The 20,375-nt window shown below is 36.7% G+C and overlaps 1 protein-coding gene across 2 annotated transcripts in view; it reads right to left on the bottom strand.

Annotated features, from left to right (window-relative positions):
* Positions 1-16,187, bottom strand: part of drd2b (dopamine receptor D2b) — a 96,056-nt gene extending 79,869 nt beyond the window's left edge. For both annotated transcript variants that reach the window (XM_055200413.2, XM_055200414.2), the window contains exon 1: positions 15,988-16,187. The gene's annotated coding sequence lies outside the window, so the exon portion shown is untranslated. The remainder of the gene's footprint in view (positions 1-15,987) is intronic.
* Positions 16,188-20,375: the final 4,188 nt, after the last annotated feature.

Raw genomic sequence — 20,375 nt, 5'->3', positions numbered from 1 at the left:
CGACCACTCGGTGAGTTTCACGTCTTTGTAAACGAAAGTTGAATTTCATCATAAACAATCTGAAAACAGGGCTTTAAGTGTAAAATACCCAACATGTCCTTTAACAGTTTTAATGCAGTTTAAAATTGCAGTTTCAACACAGCTTCAAAGGACTCTAAACGATCATAAAGCGAGGCCTAAGGGTTTTATCTAGTGATTTTTGGAAAAAAATAAAAAAATATCGGCGCTGCCCTATGAAACTCACGTATGTCCAAAACGGTTACTTTTCAGGAAGTGAAAACAAAACACTGTATTTCAAGCAGTTGAATGTAGCGTTGTCATACTTGGTACGGCATCTTCACATGTAACCATATTCTTGCCAGTGTAATGATATAATCCACATTTGACCAAAATTGAGTTTAAATGGACATACGTGCATATTTTACAGTAACGGTGGTCGATACGCGTTCTTCCGATCATTAATTAGAATGGCCAAGTCGCGTTTTATATTGACAGATTAATACACTCAGTTTATTAAATAGCCTACGTCTTAGTTAAATACACTTAGTTTAATTAATATAAATTATAAATTTATTAAATGTCTCTCGCTAACCATGAAGGGAAAATGAATCAATACACTGACATGGTAATGCTAGACAGCAGGGCCGTCAGTTTGTGTTGAAAAGTGGTGGGGACAAAAGATTAAAAAAATACTGCAGGATGGGAAAAATATTGAATAACGGCACATCAAAAATGGGCATACAGTAGCGTAGGCCAGTCAACAACAAGAAAATACACAGCATAAAACCCTCAACAGTTCCTGCCACACCAGCTCAACCGAACAATGCCAAAGCACCATACCATAGAAAACAGCAGCGCGTTTAGTCAATGATTACAATGAATTTCATTACATATGTAAAAGAAAACACACTTTAAGCATACAACGCAACATATGTGACACTAGACCACAAAACCAGTCTTAAGCATTGCTTGATTTTTCAGAACATGAAAAGTGCTTTCAAAAAGTGGTGGGATGTTCCCAGCGTAAATAATACCTATGCTAGACAGATACTTTGTTTGCAACAGTCCTACCGTAATTTTGTCACTCCTAGATGTACGTCTGGCGTCAGGGGGGAAACGTTTAGCTCGATGAAGGAAAGTCATTGTATCACCAGGCTATGTTTATTCGGCTATCCAGTGCTGAGCTTCGATTAAACTTTACGAGACCGGCGAGATGCTTCCGCAGTAGGGCTGTGCTGATTAATCGGGCAAATGCGCGTTTTCTCAATTAATGAATTTGAATGAATTACGGTTAAATGCCGCTACATCCAAAAGCCAGGGGGCGCTCTCGTGTAGAAACGCCATTTGTGCCAAAGAAGAAGTAGGATTACAAACGCTATGCCAGGAAATGTCTAAAGGAATATTTATATCGCTCTTCTTCAGATTGTTTCAGGTATTTTCATGATAATAAAAATATTTTGAATTATTGTGTTTGGCGAGTGTTGCTTTTTTAAATGCACATTATAAACGACTCAAACTCATAGTGATTTTAGATCAATAAGGACTTCCTACTGATCACAGAGCCGTAGTACACGCACAAGCTGTGCATGAACCACAGAATCGGAGCCTTGTGATTCAGTATCGATTTCAAGCAGGTCTTTTTAATGGGGAACGCAATGTATTGGCACAGCCCTATTCCGCAGTTTGACAGCTTTGACACCAAATGGATATACGTGAAAATCAGATGACATGATTTCACAACTTTTCATTGGCCATTTAGATATAGGGCCCTATAATTTCCGCGATCACGGAATCGCGGACGGAATCGCGGAATTGGCTAATTAACACGGAATCTAGTAATAACGCGGAATTTTGCGGAATTTTACATATTTTGAATAAAATTATGTTTTTGTGTGGGAGACGAACGTATGTCTGGGGGAAATGCAGACCGGGGAAAGTAAATCTGGGCGACACGCCCCCTCCCGTCATTTCAGCCCCCCTCCAAAGCACTGAAACCATGGCGAAGCGGCTCTCCACGACTCTGCTTTCGCCAGCGAAAAAATTAAGAAATTTGATGCTAAGCACTTAGTTCCGAGCAGGTCTCACATGACATTTATGTGTCCTGAGAACTGTTATTTTGGAAGTTTTGTCAACACTCTGTTCACGGTGAGCGCAAAGATACATGCACTCTCTCATCCACGTCTTTCTCACTGTACCTCTCTCACGTGCACACGCTCACGCATCTGTCCGAAGTGCGAACACAAATCCTCATGTATTTGTTCAGTTTTATGCATTTCAAGCGAGCTGAGGCAAACTAACTATCCCTCGCATTTAAAATATAATCATCCGCATCATGGCGCTGCTCTCTGTCTCTCTTTCGCTCGCACGTGCAAAGAGCTGCGTGCTCATGCTGTCCTAAGTCAGATCACTATCCTGTGTTTGTTTGTAAAGTTATATGCATTTCAAGCGATTGTGTATAAAATATGGATCGCGTTCCGCTGGATTGATGTGTTTAAGGCACTTCTGAAGGCACCAGTGCTTTGACACCTTGTTGTAGCCTCCTGCAACAACACTAAACAATGCATTGAATTGAGTTGTGTGTGTGCGCGCGTGCGTGTGCGTGTGTATGTGCGTGTGTAAATGAATCTTTTATAGTCATTAAGTAATCCTGTTATCCAGTTTTTCCCCAAATCATTTACATTTTAAACATTAAAGGCACACTCTTTTTATGACTAAAATAAAAGTAAAGGGTAAAAAATATTATTGCCAAAAATTAAAACGGATAAAACGGAATTTGCAAAAATTAAAACGGAGAAAACGGAATTTGGGAAAAAATAAAACGGAATTTGGGAAAAAATAAAACGGATTTTATAGGGCCCTATAGATACGTGAAGCATACTGTATACGGAAATGAACCTGGACATTCAATCCGTAGAAAAATCTCAAAATCTGCAAAATGGACATATGTGGTTTTCATCCGACAGTGACGATATGCACTTTTAATCCACAACTTCTCGTCTCCCTCCGGTCCAGTGACGCGCCAGCGCAACCTCACATAATTGCATAATGACGTGGAAAGGTCACGTGTTACATATATGAAACGCACATTTGTGGACCATTTTAAACAATAAACTGACACAAAGACATTAATTAGTATCATTCCACATACAACAGTGTCGGAAGGGTCCTCTTTCTCCACACTTGTAAACACTGGGGCGGAGTTTCGCATACGTCATCTGTGACCTTTTGACATTGATAACGTATTACGTGAGGTCGCGCTAGCGCATCACAGGACTGGAGGAAGACAAGAAGTTGTGGTTTAAAAGTGCATATTTTTTTCTTGTCAAAAATGACATTCGGTTTGCTAGATAAGACCCTTATACCTCGTTTGAGATCATTTAGAGTCCTAGAGAAACTGCAATTTTAAACTGCATTAAAACTGTTAAGTGTTGAGGTCCATTAAAGTCCATTAAAATGAGAAAAATACTATAATGTTTTCCTCAATAAACATAATTTCTTCGACTGAACAAAAAAAGACGACAACATTTTGGATGACATGGTGGTGAGTAAATTATCTGGACTAATATCTGATCCTAGTTTACATTTTTATATTTCAAAATATATGTATGCAATATATATAAGCCTATATGCATCAGTGCACACGTGCACAAACGTGCATGCATGAGTGCGCGCCCACACACACACACACACACACACACATTCTATAACCATTACCACCGCTGTGGTAAAATACTGCCACCGTCACAGCCCTAACAATTACTTATTGGGCATTTCAATTATGGATAAAATCTATGTAACCTCGGGTTATTAAAGGTTTAATGGAACACATGATGAGGTGCGACTTTACCTAATCTAAATAAATAAACAAAAACACACAGCAATACCGGATATCCACTATGCAACTAACATCGATGCAGTTACTGGCGTGTGTCAAACCCACATTTTTCCAGTGTTCCAGTTCTGTCTGTTTCAGCACTCACTCATTCCGAAGCAACCATTAGGGAAACTCTAGAACATCTTCTGCTTGGAGAGCAGCAGCAGAGAAGCGCTATAACAAGCCTCAGATGAGCTCATTAGGACTGTGAGCCAATGCTGTATCCTAACAACCATGTCTTGAGCAGCTACTGCCTATTTGCCATATAGGAAGTCGTCTTTCCAAACCTCGAGGGCCAAGCAAGACGTGTCCTGCCATGAAAATACTGAAACAAATGATTACTGTATGTGGGAATGAAGCCCACATTGATTTAGAATTTTTATTTAAACATTTGACACTACTGTAATTCTGTCTGTCTGTCTCTCTATGGGGAACAGTAACAATTTTGTACAGCCTGCTAAATTTAAAGGCCAAAGACAAGACTTATTTATTCTGGGCCCGAATGTGTGTTATTAAAAAACATGGAGACAAGAAAATGAATGCATTATTGTTTTCCTAATGACTTATTAGTAGACCAAGTAAATTACATCCAGCCTGTAAGTTAACTCCTGTTAGCATTGCATTGTGACCGAATCTATCAAACATGGTAAGGAGCTTCACATTTCCGGCTGACATCAGAGGTATTCAGGCCAATTACAACGTACAGATTAGCTGGCCAATCAGGAACACAGCACTTTTCAAATCGATGAGTTTTGTACAATATCAGTGAAGACAAACTATCTAGAGCTACAAAAATATACGATATATGGAAAATAATAAAGCAATAAGCCCCGCGAAGCAGTGGGTTACCAGTAGGGCTGGGTATCGATTCAGATGTTCCAGATCGATTCAATTTCGATTCACAGGCTATCGAGTCGATTCGATTTCGATTCTCAATTCAATTTTCGATTCCGGCTCTCAGGCCGGTTTTTATACTCGATTCTCGATTCAACTCAATGAATATAGATTTAATACAAATACTAAAGAATAACAGTGAACATAAGTTTACAAGTGGGTAATTAATAAAAAAATTAAAAGCCACAACACTATCGTTTTCGTCTTGCTTGCGAAATCTAAAATGCTTCCATACCTCTGACGTTTTATGTGAAGGTGGCATATACGTCGATGAAGCACCTAAAACTGCCATTTTAAGCACTGAATGAATGAATGACAGGCTCCTTGGTAACATCGCGCAAGGCAAAAAAAAGGGGGACATCTAGTGAAGAAGACTATTTTGATTAACTTTAATCTTACGTTAAATGTTTGCAGAAAAAATCTAAAAAAAAATCGATTCTGCTCTTTGAGAATTGATTCTGAATCGACCACGTTATAAAAAACGATTAATCAAGAAATCTAATTTTTTTTGGCCAGCCCTAGTAACCAGTGCATTTTATAACATATATAAGGGGTGTTGTTAGGCACGACTCGAAGCCCCCTTAGCTGTTATAAAATGCACTGTAACACCACTGCTTCGCAGGGCTTATTGCTTTTATAAAACAATTACTTCATATGCATATAGGATTTCTTGAAGTAAAACATAAATAAGATGTAATTATATAAGTACAAAAATTACTCTTCCGCCAAACAAAGTATGATTAAAGATTGTGGTGTTTATTTTCATAAATCAACATTCATCTAATTTATACATTAACATTTATATCGTGCAACTGTTGAAGTGATGATCAAATATGATTGGAAGCATGCTTAACTCTTTCCCATTCAACATTTATTTTAAATTGCCACCCAGTTTTAGTTTAATGCCTTCCAGAAAAATTATCTTCTTTAAATAAACATAAAATATATGAAATGAAAGAACAGACCCCCGATTTAAAAAAAAAACCTGTTTCATCCTACCTTAATTTGTTCTCTTATCACCTCTCAAATTTTTTTTCGGAGATAATTCCATTTTTGTGAAGAACTTTTGTAAGAGATCAGATTCAGAGCCATGATCAAAACTTACACAGTGTTTTTAGTGTTGAGTGAATAAGTGAATGTGTCAGTGTTTAAGTTGGGTAAGATTCCCACCTAGTGGATAATAGCGGAAATATGGATTTAAGGTAGAAACTCCCCAGGGAACGTTTTCTCTTTATTGACGAGATGGCTCAACATTTATTGACATTTATCGGTAACACTTTATTATAATGTTCATTAGTTAACATTAGTTACTGTATTAACTAACATGAACAAACCATGAGCAATACATTTGTTACAGTATTTATTCATCTTTGTTAATGTTAGTTAATAGAAATAAAGCTGTTCATTGTTTGTTCATGTTGTTCACGGTGCATTAACTAACGTTAACCAAATTTTAATAAAGTATTAGTAATTGTTGAAATGAACATTAATAAATATTAATAAATGCTGCACAATGCAGTTCATCATTAGTTCATGTTAACTAATGTAGTTAACTAATGTTAACTAATGAACATTATAATAAAGTGTTACCCATTTATCTAGATGTCGCCATTAATTGTGCAATTGTAAAAAAAATAAAAAATATGATTAAGACTGTGGTATTTATTTTCATAAAACAGTGGCACAGTGATACTTATGTCATGCGGTCTGAACCGTGGGGTTACCGGGGTATTTTATCACAGCTTAGAGCGCATTTCAACCAATCAGAATGAAGGACCAGAACAGGACGATTTATAATGTGTTTTTTGACCTGTCGTCAATTATTCCTGACATAGTTGGGTTACTAGTTGGGTAATTTTTAACCCTTATTAAGCAACATAAAGTAGTCATAAGCATAACTATGCATGATAAATCTGATGCCACATTTTACAGTGCCTGTCATTTATATCAAAAACATCATTGGAATTCACATGTGCCTATCAAAGACTTGTTGTGGTAATTTTGGTCCTTTTTGGAGGTACAGTAGATGTGATCTAGAAACTGCTGTTAAAATTTTTTAAAGTTCCCTTTTGTTTTGCATTAAAAATTTAACAACATTAGAGTTATTAAACAACACAGAGGGAGTAAAAATTTACCTAATTAAATTTTTGATAGCGAAACATTATTCTCACTGGTGTGATAATGTAGTAAGCCAATTTAAATAATAATTTTGGCATAAAAACTGTTCAGTTAGATGTTAAATATTTTATGTTGCATTACAAAACATCTTTACAATGTACGGTAGCCCACTGTTATATCCCAAGTTGTGAAGAACTTTAAAATGTCCTGTACCTTTTAAAAGATGTTGGTTCCTAAACCCTAAAACTTTATTCTGAATATGTTTTGTCCAGAACTGTATATCTCAAAATGTGTTTCTTTAAAAAGGTTGTACAATGTCTGAACTGCTATACAGCTGGTCCTGCACCTGCTGAGGCATACAAATTGTAGAGACAGTATTTTTTTTAAGTTTCCCCATGGCCGTGATCCATTAGTTATGGTCTATAGCCTCTCACGCATCTGACCTGCCCTCTAAATAAAACAAAATCACAAACATGTACAATAGTAGGTACTGTGCAAAAATAAACATGTTTGGGTCAAATAGTTATAAAAAAGTTGGGAATGAACCAAATATCAATTTTAGTTGGCGGTAAATAAGTCAGTAGTCTCACACAACACCACATGCCTCACTGCACCCTATGTTTATATAGCCTTTTAGTGTTTCTCAATCAGAGAGCCGGGTCCACTAGGGGGCCTCAACAAACTTCTATGGGGACCTCAAGATTATTTAAATGTATTTAAAATAAAGCAAAACAAACATTAGAATAAGCTACAACAACAAAAAATCAAGATATTTCTATTAGAGGCAGACCGATTAATCGGCACCGATAGTTAAAGGAAAACACCACCGTTTTTTAATTTGTTACTATGTTCTTACCTCAAATTAGACAAATTAAAACATGCCTATCTTTTTCAATGCGTGCACTTAATCTTTGTATAGCGCGTCATGAATGTGTTAGCATTTACCCTAGCCCCATTCATTCCTTAGGATCCAAACAGGGATGAATTTAGAAGCCACCAAACACTTTTATGTTTGCAAAAATCTGAACTATTGTACGGCCGAAGAGCACTTAGTTTGCAGCACTTCGACCTCGGCGAATGAATGAATGGGGCCAGGCTAAATGCTAACACATTCATGACATAGATAAGATATGTATGTATTAATTTGTCTAAGTTGAGGTAAGAACACAGTAAAATATTGAAAAACGGTGATGTTTTCCTTTAATTGGTGAAACAACTAAACCCTGTATCATGAAATTATGTACCTATATTCACGTAATTTTGTGAGTGTTTTCTGTGACACTGACACGTTTTTACCGCTTTTTTGCGTGAACATGTCAGGTATTTCTGTTTATGTGTCACTGTCACGTATTTTTTTACTCAACTGTTTTGTCCTATTTTCAAACTATTGTTGCTTCGGTTTAGGGTTAGATTTGGTGTTTGCGTTAGGGTGTCGCTTTAAGTATTGGTTTCGACCTTTTTTCCATTATTTATTTTTTATATTTTATGATTTTTAAACAATTGTCGCCTGGCATTAGGGTTAGAGTTGGGTTTGGGTAAGGATGTAATTTTACGTAAAACTAACCCTAAACCAAAGCGATAATGGAAAATAGGAGAAACCAGTTGAGTACCCAATACGCAGGGCCGCTGGAAGTAATTTTGAACAGGGGGTGCTGTGAATTTTTTTTTAACAAAAAACCTATGAGCCTATAGGCCTATTTAAAATACATTTTAAAAATAAATACATGAGTTTCATTACTTTATTGTCATATACACTTCAGTGCACACAGCCAGGGTCTGAAGCACACAGACATCATCAGTTCTCAGATAAATATATGCGCTATTAATCAGAAGCAGAAATACTTTTAATAATCCCAGGGGGATTTACTTTCGTTACAACTTCAGATATACATACATATATTAACATACAACATATTATATTATAACAACATATAGTATTAACTAATTTTAAATGTCCATGCGGCAGTGGCGGATGCAGAACGTGACATATGGGTGGGCATGGATTAAGTCGGGATGTGTCAGTTTTGAATAAGAAACTATAACAAGTCTATAAAATTCGTCAAAACTTCACGAATCACAAGCGAATTGGTGAGAACACTAATTTAAACAGCATACACACACACACACAAACTGCACGTCACATTTTTGACATTATTGATACTTTAAATTGTCATGCAACGTGCCATTAATTAAGCCTTTTTGGTAAAAAAAAGTTATTGGGCTGTCATAGGTCATAGCCTACAAAAAAAGAACCTGCACACAGTGACTAGAAATATAAATGAACTCAATAAACTTAATACTTTTTTAAATAGCCTATTAAAGTGTTTATTACAAATAAATTAGGCCACTAAATGCTTAAAATTAAGCTTCTATCTAACATCATATTCTCTTCATGCAAATAACTAAAAATATATTTTCGTTCTCACATTTAAGTTAACTTACTAAAGAAAGAAAGAAAGAAAAGGGGAATTAATAATGTTAGACTCTGGGGTTAAACGAAATGACAAATAAATAAACATTTAATTCACTTTTTGATGAGCACAAGAGCAAGCGGGTAGCCTACTCGTGTAGCGTGAAGAGCGGAGCCGAGGAGCGCGCATATCAGACGTGAACACGAAAGGAATAATGGGTTTAATTATGCTTTCACTTCATTTCCTGGCAGTTTCACTTGTTAGTGAGGATAGTAATGACTGACAATATGACGCCGAATTACATACAATATTATTACCTAACTAAATCTGAGAGAATGCAAACACATTACAATATTTTTCCTCCGCCCGACGGGCAGGGCGCAGATACATTTTTGTAGCCCGACAGGAATTCGCCATAGTGCAACGGGACGTCGGGCTAGCGATTTTGCGAGCCCTGCATAGGTTTGTTTTTTAGAAAGACTTTCTTTAAAGTGAATTTCGTTTTGTATAAATTGTATCTTAATATTAATCAATGTTTAATCAAACAATTGCCTCGATTTAATAAATAAGAAGCAAGAACGTCGGGTGTGGTGTGGATTGAAGTGAACCCACTATTTCCGCAGCCTACGTCTTTCTGCTTTTAATGCATTTCTTAAATTGATGTCTCAATTACACAGTAGGCTTATAGAAAGTTATGATAGGCTATTTGTTGCTTAAAAGCAATAGGCTATATTGTATAAAGTGTATCAATAAACGTGGCCTGACTTATAGTACTGAATTACAGAGCTAACAACATCACTGTGATCAGAGATGCTTTCTTTCTATTTTTTTTACCCCGCTGTCATATTTGCTGTGTGTTTATGTTATTGAGAGGAAAGCACGCAGCACATATTTATAACGTGTTGTTATTCAAAATACGTTTTCCACTTGCTTGCAAGAAAAGTTCTCAAAGTGATCATGGCTGAAAGCTGCTCGGGAATATGTTTCTCATTAGAACATACTGTAACGCAACATTCAACTGCTTTATAATAGTTTTTAAATAGTCCGCGCCTGCCAGGCGGATGAACATTTTACTTTCGTTTTTAAGTTAGGATCACACGTCGATTAACAGTGGTAAAATATTCTCACAGTAACATACAGTATATTTTTATAAGGTTCTTTTTTTTTACTAAATAGTACTATTACTGTCTTTTTTAAACTTATAGATAATTCATAAATTGAACAAAAATAATAATGGGTTGAGTTCTGATATTGTAGCCTATACTTTTATAAAGAAATATATGGTGTATAATTAAATTTTTAGAATATATTAGGCTTTATAAGGTTTGTACTCTAAAAATACTTTATTTGTTACAAACAAGAGATAAAGAATTTCCAAACGTTCTCATCTCACCATATCCACAGGTACAGAGTCATTATATACAATAAATCCGTGGGGTAGCATTTTAAAAACATTTAAAAATAGATGCATTTGTTTAAAGCAAAACATTTATTTACTTAGCTACAGATTAAGCAGCTCTTTACGCCCTCTTATCGGTCATCATTTATGTCTAATGACCCAATAATTATCTTTTACATTTTAATCCTTTAATTTTTCATATTAAAAGGCGTTTTTGTGCTGCTGCGTCTCGGGTAGCATAATTAGCAAACCCAGGTTGTCATCCCGTTAATACTGTATGCGCATTTTATCAACGCGCTCTTTACTCAAGCAAAAGACACTCGCGTCGCGCATTGCGCCGGTTGTATAATACAGTCCAAAATCTCTCGTGAGCTAGGGGACGAATGCCCAGAGAGTTCAGAATTTATGTGTGGTAATGCATCAGCGAAAGGAGTGTGAGTCTTTTCTGGGTCATGGTGCTGCGTACCCATGTCCTCAAAAGATGCAAGGCGGAGAAAGTGCGCTCGGATGAGGCCACGGAGATGGGTAGGCACAGACAGTAATGAAATTAAAATCCAAAATACACGTAATTACCTACGTGTGTCAAAAATAATTTCCTAAAATATTCATAAGTAATATTCATAAGTAATATATAAATTGTGCAAAAGATTTTTACTTAAAAAAAAAAATTCTCCCTCTCGCCAACAGGGGGTGCTGCAGCACCCGCAGCACCCCCACTTCCCGCGGCCATGCCAATACGTGACAATGACACGTAAACAGAAATTCGTGATACGGTCACGTAAAAACGCGACAATGTTTTAAATACGTGACAGTGGCACATGAACAGAAATACATGACATGTTCACGCAAAAAGGCGGAAAAACGTGTCACTGAAAACACTCACAAAATTACATGACTATAGGTACATAATTTCGTGATACTGGGTTGAACAATTAGCTATCTCCAAAAAATCAATGCCAATAGTTTTTCTGAGTACATTCGTTGCTTCATATCATTATGCAACCCACTATCACAAAATTACTTACCTATGTACATTTTTTATTCTTTTTCGTCGCGTTTTTACATGACCGTATCACGCATTTCTGTTTACGTGTCATTGTCACGTATTGATTACTCAACTGTTTTGTCCTATTTTCTTACCATTATCGCTTTGGTTTAAGGTTAGATTTACATAAAAATCATACAATTATTTTCCAATTCTTAAAGTGGCATCCTTACACAAACACCAAATCTAACCCTAAACCGAAACGACAATGGTTTGAAAATATGAAAAAGCAGTCGAGTGACCAATTTTTGACAATGACACGTAAACAGAAATGCGTGATACGGTCACGGAAAAACGCGGAAAAGAATAAAAAATGTACATGGCTATACAGTAGGTACATAATTTCGTGACACAGGGTTGCATTATGAAGTAATTACTTTGTTGAATAGATGCTGGTTAAACAGAAAAAAACAGCAAGAACTTACGATTGTTGTCAAGGCTGACAGGACAATAATATTAGTAGTACCTCAAATTCAAAAATACACACAAATAAATCCAACCTAAATGCTTAAAGTCTTGATTATTAGCATCGATTTGCATTAGTTTATATCCAGCTGGTTACTTTTATCTATGATTTATCCATATTTTTAAGTTAATAACGATAGAAAGCGAACTATATGCAGCTGTCGGCTATGTTAACATATCCAACTTATCAAAATCTGAATTCAGTTCTTATTTATCATCACTGCAATACAGACATATAATATACATCTAATTTCAATTTTCACACTGGAAGTATTTCACAGAAGTATTTACTTCAATACTTATTAATATAATTAATATATTTTTATTTATATATTTATTTCATTTAGCACATTTTTGTGGTTCAGTACTGTTGTTTTATTACTTTTGGAATACATTTCAGCACTCTTTCACTTTTACTGTCATATTTGTTTTTTTATCCAGTATCTATAAAAAAACTATCGGTCGATTAATCGGTTATCGGCAAGTAGGGACTAACTTAGTTATCGGTATCTGTAAAATCCACTATGGGTCGACCTCTTATATTTATAAAATAGGTATAAATGTTTAGTTATGCCAACCTTCCCTATTGTGAGTGGGGAGCAGGGGCGGACTGGCCATCTGGCACACCGGGCAGTTTCCCGGTGGGCCGACGTACTTTTTGGGCCGATACATCTCATACTATCTTTGTCTGAGCAGCCCAGTTAGCGTCTTTTTTTTCTAGACAAACCGGCCCACTGACATTTAAGCAGCAGCCCATTGGTTATTTTCTTTTAAGCGACATTTAGCTGGCCCAATGACTGACCAGCCCAGTCGTTGTCCTTTTTTTTCCCTAGATAGACCGGCCCACTCAGCAGCAGCCCATTGGTTATTTTTTTTGAATGACATTAAGCTGGCCCAATCACTGCTTTGTTCTGTGCAAGCGAGCGTGCATCGTCGGTCAGTTCACGTGTCAAAATAGAGAGAGAGAGAGATGGAAAAACATGCAAGGGAGGCGCAGATAAACTGCGCGACAAAAAGAAACAGACTCTTCAGGCAGACGCTGTAAAATGTGTTAAAATAACACAACTGTTTTCTTCAACTCGCGTCGCTGGTGATGATGATGGTGACGGTGGTGGCACTGGCAGCACCAGCACGCAAAGTGTCAATGAGGAAAGGGAGAGAGACGAGAGAGAAGTGAGTGTAGTCCCTGCGGTAAGCAGAACTGCTTTCAAAACACAAGTTTAGATTGATACCCCTTGATAAAACTGAGTCAAAAACACAAAATTATGGTGATAAAGCTGCAATAAAATAATTGCACTCTTTGCTCTGTGACTACGAGAGTGTTTCTGATTCGTAGATTTTTCGTTGATTGTCTGTTTCAAAACGTATATTTTCTCCTCAAGCAAAATCAAACAATCTGCTTACAGAAAAAGATATGTTTATTGTATAACAACACACTTGACAGATAATGTTAAAAATCTCTATTACTGTAATCACACAAGTTTAGTTCAGTGAATGTAGTGAATACTTTTCTGTAAGTACTGCAAGTAATAATCAGTTTTAAATATTACTGTAAGCAGCACTTGTATTTTGTAAAAAGTCAGCAATTCAATGGCAAATTTTGCCAATTGCATGAAGCTTGTTTTAGGATTCATAAGTGTGGATTATACAGTTTTATTGCATTAATAAATAACACATTCTAGAAGTGTTTGTTGTGTCAACTCTCACTCTTTTCTGCTATTAATTGGGTTTAGTGCTTTTATGGAATTGGAGTTGCTATTGCTATACATATTTAAAGGCGTGCAAAGATGGGTGGTATTTGAAATTATACACTGCAAAAAATTATTTTCAAGAAAAAATTCTTAGTATTTTTGTCTTATTTTTTTAGTAAAAATAAAAAAAAATCTTAAAATAAGATGCTTTTTCTTGATAAGCAAAATGACCCAAAAAATAAGTCTAGTTTTTTACACCAACATTTTAAATTTAAGTGATTTTGTGCATAAAACAAGCAAAAAATCTGCCAATGGGGTAAGCAAATTTTTCTTGATTTTTTCTTGCATTTTCAAGATTTTTTTTTGCTTACCCCATTGGCAGATTTTTTTGCTTGTTTTATGCACAAAATCACTTAAATGTGTTATTTTTGGTCTAAAAACTAGACTTATTTTCTTGGGTCATTTTGTTCATCAAAAAAAAGCATCTTAATTTAAGAATTTTTAGATATTGAAAACAAGACAAAAATACTAAGAACATTTTTTCTTGAAAATAATTTTTTGCAGTGTATGTAGTGTGGGCCGGTTTGGGCCAAAATGCCAGGGCCGAATTTTTGTCCCAGTCCAGCCCTGGTGGGGAGGGCCTTTAAATTTTGTTGTGGACAGTGGGAGATGGGGGAGTTGTTGTCAAAATGATTGAAATCCATTGCTTACTGTTCTGTTCTGTTGTTCTGTAGGAACATTTCAGACAACTTAAACACAGCTTTCTGCTATTCAGCTTTGCTGTTTATTCGACCATCTGTTACCAAAACAACATTCAGGCAATAATATTATACACTAAAATCTGCATTTTTATGATTGCTTGTTTGCGTTACAGTAATTGCCTCCAATGTAAATGTTAAATTAGGTAATAAACATTGCAATTGCTTGTCGTTTATAAAATCACAGATAAAATGAGTATTTTAGTACTGTATGTCCACAAAAACTAAATGTTGCTGTCAGTTCTCAGCATCTGGCATTGTGATATAAAACATGGCTGACTGCTTTTGATGCCCTGCTGTTATCATTTCATTTACTGTAGCTGAAATGGCTATCAATTAACAACTTTTGATCAATATAACGAAATGTCACCACAGTATTATGGTTCATTAAGTGTGCCTTTCTTGTTGCCAGTGGTTCGTTGAGATGTGCTTTGGGAACGTTGTTGTGAAACACTGCCCCCTGTTCTCCCTTAAACAAGCTGAGTTAAATAGCAAAAGGACAGCCTGAGGTGTCTGTCTCTTCCTCCATTAAATGTCAAGAAGAAAAAGCTCAAGGCCACACCTCTTTACGCAAGAAGCCCCGGGAGGAAGACGCTTGCCATTCATTTCTCCACATGCATAAAAGCATGAAAGAATAATATTTACACAGTAATATATCTTAATTAATTAATTAATTATAATAATAAAATAGTATATTTCCAGGGACAACAGTATTTCTGTTCAAATCTTTTCAACAACATTTGAAGGCTCATTTATTCCAGTGACTAGATTTACTTATACTGTAGCACATATTTGGTTCTCAAATTGAGCTCAATTTGTCCATTGTCTAGGATTAATGTTGCCAGATTTATAACACAAGGCATTAATATACTTTAAATAACAGCGGTTTAGATGCAAAAGTAGATTTTTTTTACCAAAGGATGCCCTAAATGTTTTACGTTTTTACGAAATTTGAATAAAAAGGCAAATTTGTCCTGGATTTTGTCTAGCATTATGTCCTATTAAATAAGATGAAGTAGTTTTTTAGGCTATACAAAACCAATCCACACGTTTAGCGCGTGATTTATTCAGCTTAATAAAAACACCCACCATAAATATCTGTAAGCTCCACTTCTTGCCAAAAACGAAGTTGTTCACCTTAGACCACGAGCTGTCGTTTTACTTAAAATATAAAACTCATTAGTTTCTCTGTGTTCCACATTCAAAAGTTATGTTGCCTTTAACTTCAGGTCGTAAATAAAGCTGTGGCAAACACGTATTAAATCACACCACTTAAATTACGCGTTTGAGGAACACAATGTGAATTTTTTACTGTAAAAACATAAATCTTACCTTCAAGCCATAGGATAGTAGCGATGAGCTTTGTACAGGATTCCTCTTTCCGTTTATATCCACAACTTCCCAATGTGTATCATCCTTTTTCCCCACAGTATTAAACTACCCATACGCGTTTCAGTCAGCGTGCGCAAACTTACCACGATGCCAAATGAACGCAAAACCATTGAATCTACTTTAGTAAAGCAACACTGACCGACTCTGATGTTAGATTTGTAATGTTACGTCTAACTTTAAAGGCAGTTTATAGCAGTTGCTCCGGTACCGTCAGTAGCAGAGCGCGACTGAGTTCAGCTCGCCAGACTCCGCGCGCATCGCCCAGGTACAGTAGGAGGAGTTGAATGGATTTCAATAGAAGCGGATGGCAAAATGACCAATCTACCCCAATGCAAATACAAATAGCCCAGGAGACGGCAGTTTCACAGAAAGGTAATGTCAAACATACTGTGTCCTACAAAACAAACAAACACATGTGATGTAATGTTTTTGCTTTAGACACCGAGTAGACTAGCTAAAAAATATCTATAACACAATGAAAAATAAACACAGTAAAACCACGAACAAGAACAGGAAAACATCTTAACATATAACAATACATAACGATAAAAGAGAGCCTTATCGAACAGAAAATGGCCACAGATGTTGTTTTGATAAAAATGGGCAGATCATTTCAGAGTCTTATATTTATAGATACATTTATATATTTATGGATTTGGCAGACACTTTAATCCAAAGCAACTTACAGTGCATTTACAAGGTATACAATATAGGTTTTAATAGTATGTGTGTTCCCTGGGTTCGAACCCATTACCTTTTTCAAGACAATGCTCTAGCTTCACAGAAACACCTGTGTAGAGCAATTGGTGCAAAAGCACGATCACCCCTGCACTTTCGCGGGCATACGTCATCGAGGTTCTCACATTTCAGTTAAAAACATTTATAAAATGTTTTTTTTTAATAGAAGCTGAAATATTAAACCTCGATGACGTATGCGGTCGACCAATGCGATTTCCTGGAGGACGCACCTGAAATCCTGGCCAGGACGCGTCCGGAAAAAGTGGCATGTATGGCCACCCTACCTGTATTGGAAACTTCAGCCGTTTTGAAGTTGTCATCCGATTGGTTGAATTCTACTGCATTTCCGGGCGCACACTGATGCATGTTGGACTGATGGATGACCTTCAACTCTATATCTTTGAAAAGGGGATTATGAGTTTTAACACAAACTCTTTTTTTATCTCAACTGGTATTATATCTTGTTATAAGCACCTTTTGTACTATTGCCTCGCTTTTATTGTTTTCTAAAATAAAAGCATCTGCTAAATGATGTTTTGGGAAGGAACACGTCAAAATAAGCTAATTAATTGTCACCATCTACAATCAGTAATCAACAAATACTCTAGTATCACCGGCTGTCTACAATCAGTAATCAGATACTCTGCGTTCGGGCCAATTACCAATCTCAGAGCCCTCTCTCAGGACAGCACGCCAAATACGTTTACCAATTTATCTATTCAACTTCTTTGTAAGTGTAAACTCGTGAAATGCCTAAATGTAAATGTCAACAGTAAGAACATCAAATTAAATCCGCATGAAAGAATATTTAAATTACTTTTGAATACTTTTGCTAAATATAGGAGAACACAGAAAGTGCATCAGGTAACTATAATAACATACTGAAAGTGCTTTTACGTGAGGTTGCAGCAGTCAAGTGGTACTAGTACATAATCTGTAATTACGAACGTTACGAAGACGTGAACGCTTTTTACACGTTGTAATTACCGTAATTACGAAATGGTGTGAACACACCTTGGGAACACACGACTTTACATTTCATGTCCCTAAACGTGAGGCTGAAGAAAATGAACTCTAATTGGCTTCTTTCATCAGTCAGATGGCTTCTTGACCTTGGCCAATGAAAGCTACTATGAAGTCTAGACCATCTGCCATCAGTTTGAGGGGCTACGTGAGACCATTTGATGGACTATACTTAATATGTCATCACAGTCTTTTTAAGGAAGTCACGTTACTGCGCCGCCATTTTTGCAACGCGGTGTAGTGGCGCTCCTTGGCAGGACTAGTACTTCCCAGTCACTTCTTTCAAAGGCTAGGTGAGGCTCCTCTTTAGCATTCGGACTCGTAGAAAACGTAAATGGAACAGGCTAGCAAGTGCACGTCATTGCGTCATTACGTCCGTGAAAAGGTGTGCTTTCGGTGCTGCCCGCATAGGATTGTGGGTGATTTGAGAGTGCGAAGGATACACATATGCATCCTTTCCTATATATGGGATATTTTTCGAACGAAGGACTCAGCCCTTGGTTGAACCTCCGAGGATCCTCGACATCGGAACAGTCCTTTGACGGATGTCGATGACGTAGCATCCTCGATCTCACGAATTTCCGTGGCATAGTCACGGAATTTTTTGCTCATTTTCCGTGGCATTCTCACAGATTGGTTACTCAACTGTTTTGTCCTATTTTCTTACCATTGTCGCTTCGGTTTAGGGTTAGATTTACATAAAATGACATCCCTAACCAAACCCAACTCTAACCCCAACGCCAGGCGACAATTGATTAAAGTTTAGAAAATATAAAAGAATACATCAGAAAAAATAGTATAAACCAATACTTAAAGTGACATACTAATGCAAACACCAAATCTAACCCTAAACCGAAGCGCCAATGGTTTGAAAATAGGAAAAAGCAGTTGAGTAACCAATCCGTGAGAATGCCACTGAAAAGAAAGTCCGTGGCAGGTCCACGGAAATATTCGGAGATCCGTGAGAATGCCACGAAAAAATGACTATCCCACGCAACTTTGTGAGATCGTGTTGTTCCGAGGATCCTTCCTTGACATTGAGAAACACCTACTGTCGCAATGGACAGGCGAGTCTGTACAGAGCCCCTCCCCCAGAAGATTTAATATTTTACGGGTTGATGATTGGCTCTTTTTACTGAAAGGGGGGACTTCCTTTGCTAGAGCAACCATATTGACCATTGCAATCTCCCCCATTCATAGCAATAACAGGGTGAACGTGATTTTACCAAGTAGGATGTGATCCTGGGGTAACACCATTGTCGGTCCTGGATCAACATTTTCATTAACCAATCAGATTGCAGGATTAGGATTAGTGTGTAGATTTAGGTTTAGGATTGGGGCTTTTTAAGAAATACTCCTCAAACTATTATTTCACACTAATTTGAGGGTTTAAAATGGTTAGGGTTTGAGTTAAGGGTAGGTTGGGGTATCTTTTTTAAAACGTTGATCCAGGATCACATCTTACTTGGTGAAATCACGGCGACCGCAATAACAGTGATGCATCTTGTTAAATTAAACATCTTTGATGTCATTCTAGAAAGAAAGTGTAATGGAATAGCCTATTGTCTAAATTACAAAAGGATACCTTATGTGTGCAATTGTGTGTGTCTTTGTGATTAACCTATCTGCTCTGCTTCTCCTTTCCCTTAGTTGAACAGAGACAGAGTTATCACATCTTTGCAATTAGCAGTTTTTGTCTTCCGATCAAACCACTGTAAAACCACTCTTACTGACTTTTATCTTCACCCCTAAAAATAAAGTCAAGTCTCAAGATGCTTTCAGTATGGGTACCTTGACATATGATTGCTACATTATGGCAGATTATTGCCAATTTTGGCAAAACTGTCAATCTTAAAATCAATGTCCTTTCTTAACCCACATAATGACTGTGTCTTCAGAGACTGTGAAACAGTCATCCCAGTCAGCAGAACATCCTCATAGGTGATGTGTCAACACATAGCTGTTTCAAACCCCCAACAAGACCAAAAGTTGCAATCATTGTATGGGAAAATAAAATGCACCTTGAGACGAAATCTGGTGGTGGAAAAATTATGTAAAGCACAGCTCCTGTGACAATAATGCACCCATGTTTGTATCATATCTAGAGAGCACGCATTGAGTTCTGCATGCCTTTTCATTGTATTCCTCACAGATGTCCAGAATTTAATCAGGGCTCGTGCAGTTTTCCCATCCATCATGTAAAATTCATTCAAGAACACCATGTGGGAATTGTGTATCCAAACCATGTAGTTTCCCTTTAGCACGCTCTTTGGATCAGCGAAATTGTATCAGTCAGTTCTTAAAATATTCTTGCTGAGTTTGATAACCTCTTTGTTATCAGAAAAGTTTTGGGCATTTAAATTCAATATCAGGTGTTAAAGTCAGACAAAGTTTAACTTTAAAAGTACAATATTTAGATAGGCTAAATAATCGTTTAGATTCTTTTTAAGGCTTCTTATCTACTTGAGGTTTTGTCACTGTCACCTTAAGATCGGTCGCTGGGGGCTTTGACACCATTCTTATGTAAAGCTGCTTTGGAAGAAAATGTGTTTTGGAAAGGACTACAA

This window comes from Misgurnus anguillicaudatus, chromosome 22 (assembly GCF_027580225.2).
Source record: "Misgurnus anguillicaudatus chromosome 22, ASM2758022v2, whole genome shotgun sequence".
NCBI classification, from domain to species: domain Eukaryota; kingdom Metazoa; phylum Chordata; class Actinopteri; order Cypriniformes; family Cobitidae; genus Misgurnus; species Misgurnus anguillicaudatus.
The sequence above is the reverse complement of the archived record's forward strand: the minus strand, read 5'-3'. Positions and strand labels throughout refer to the sequence as shown.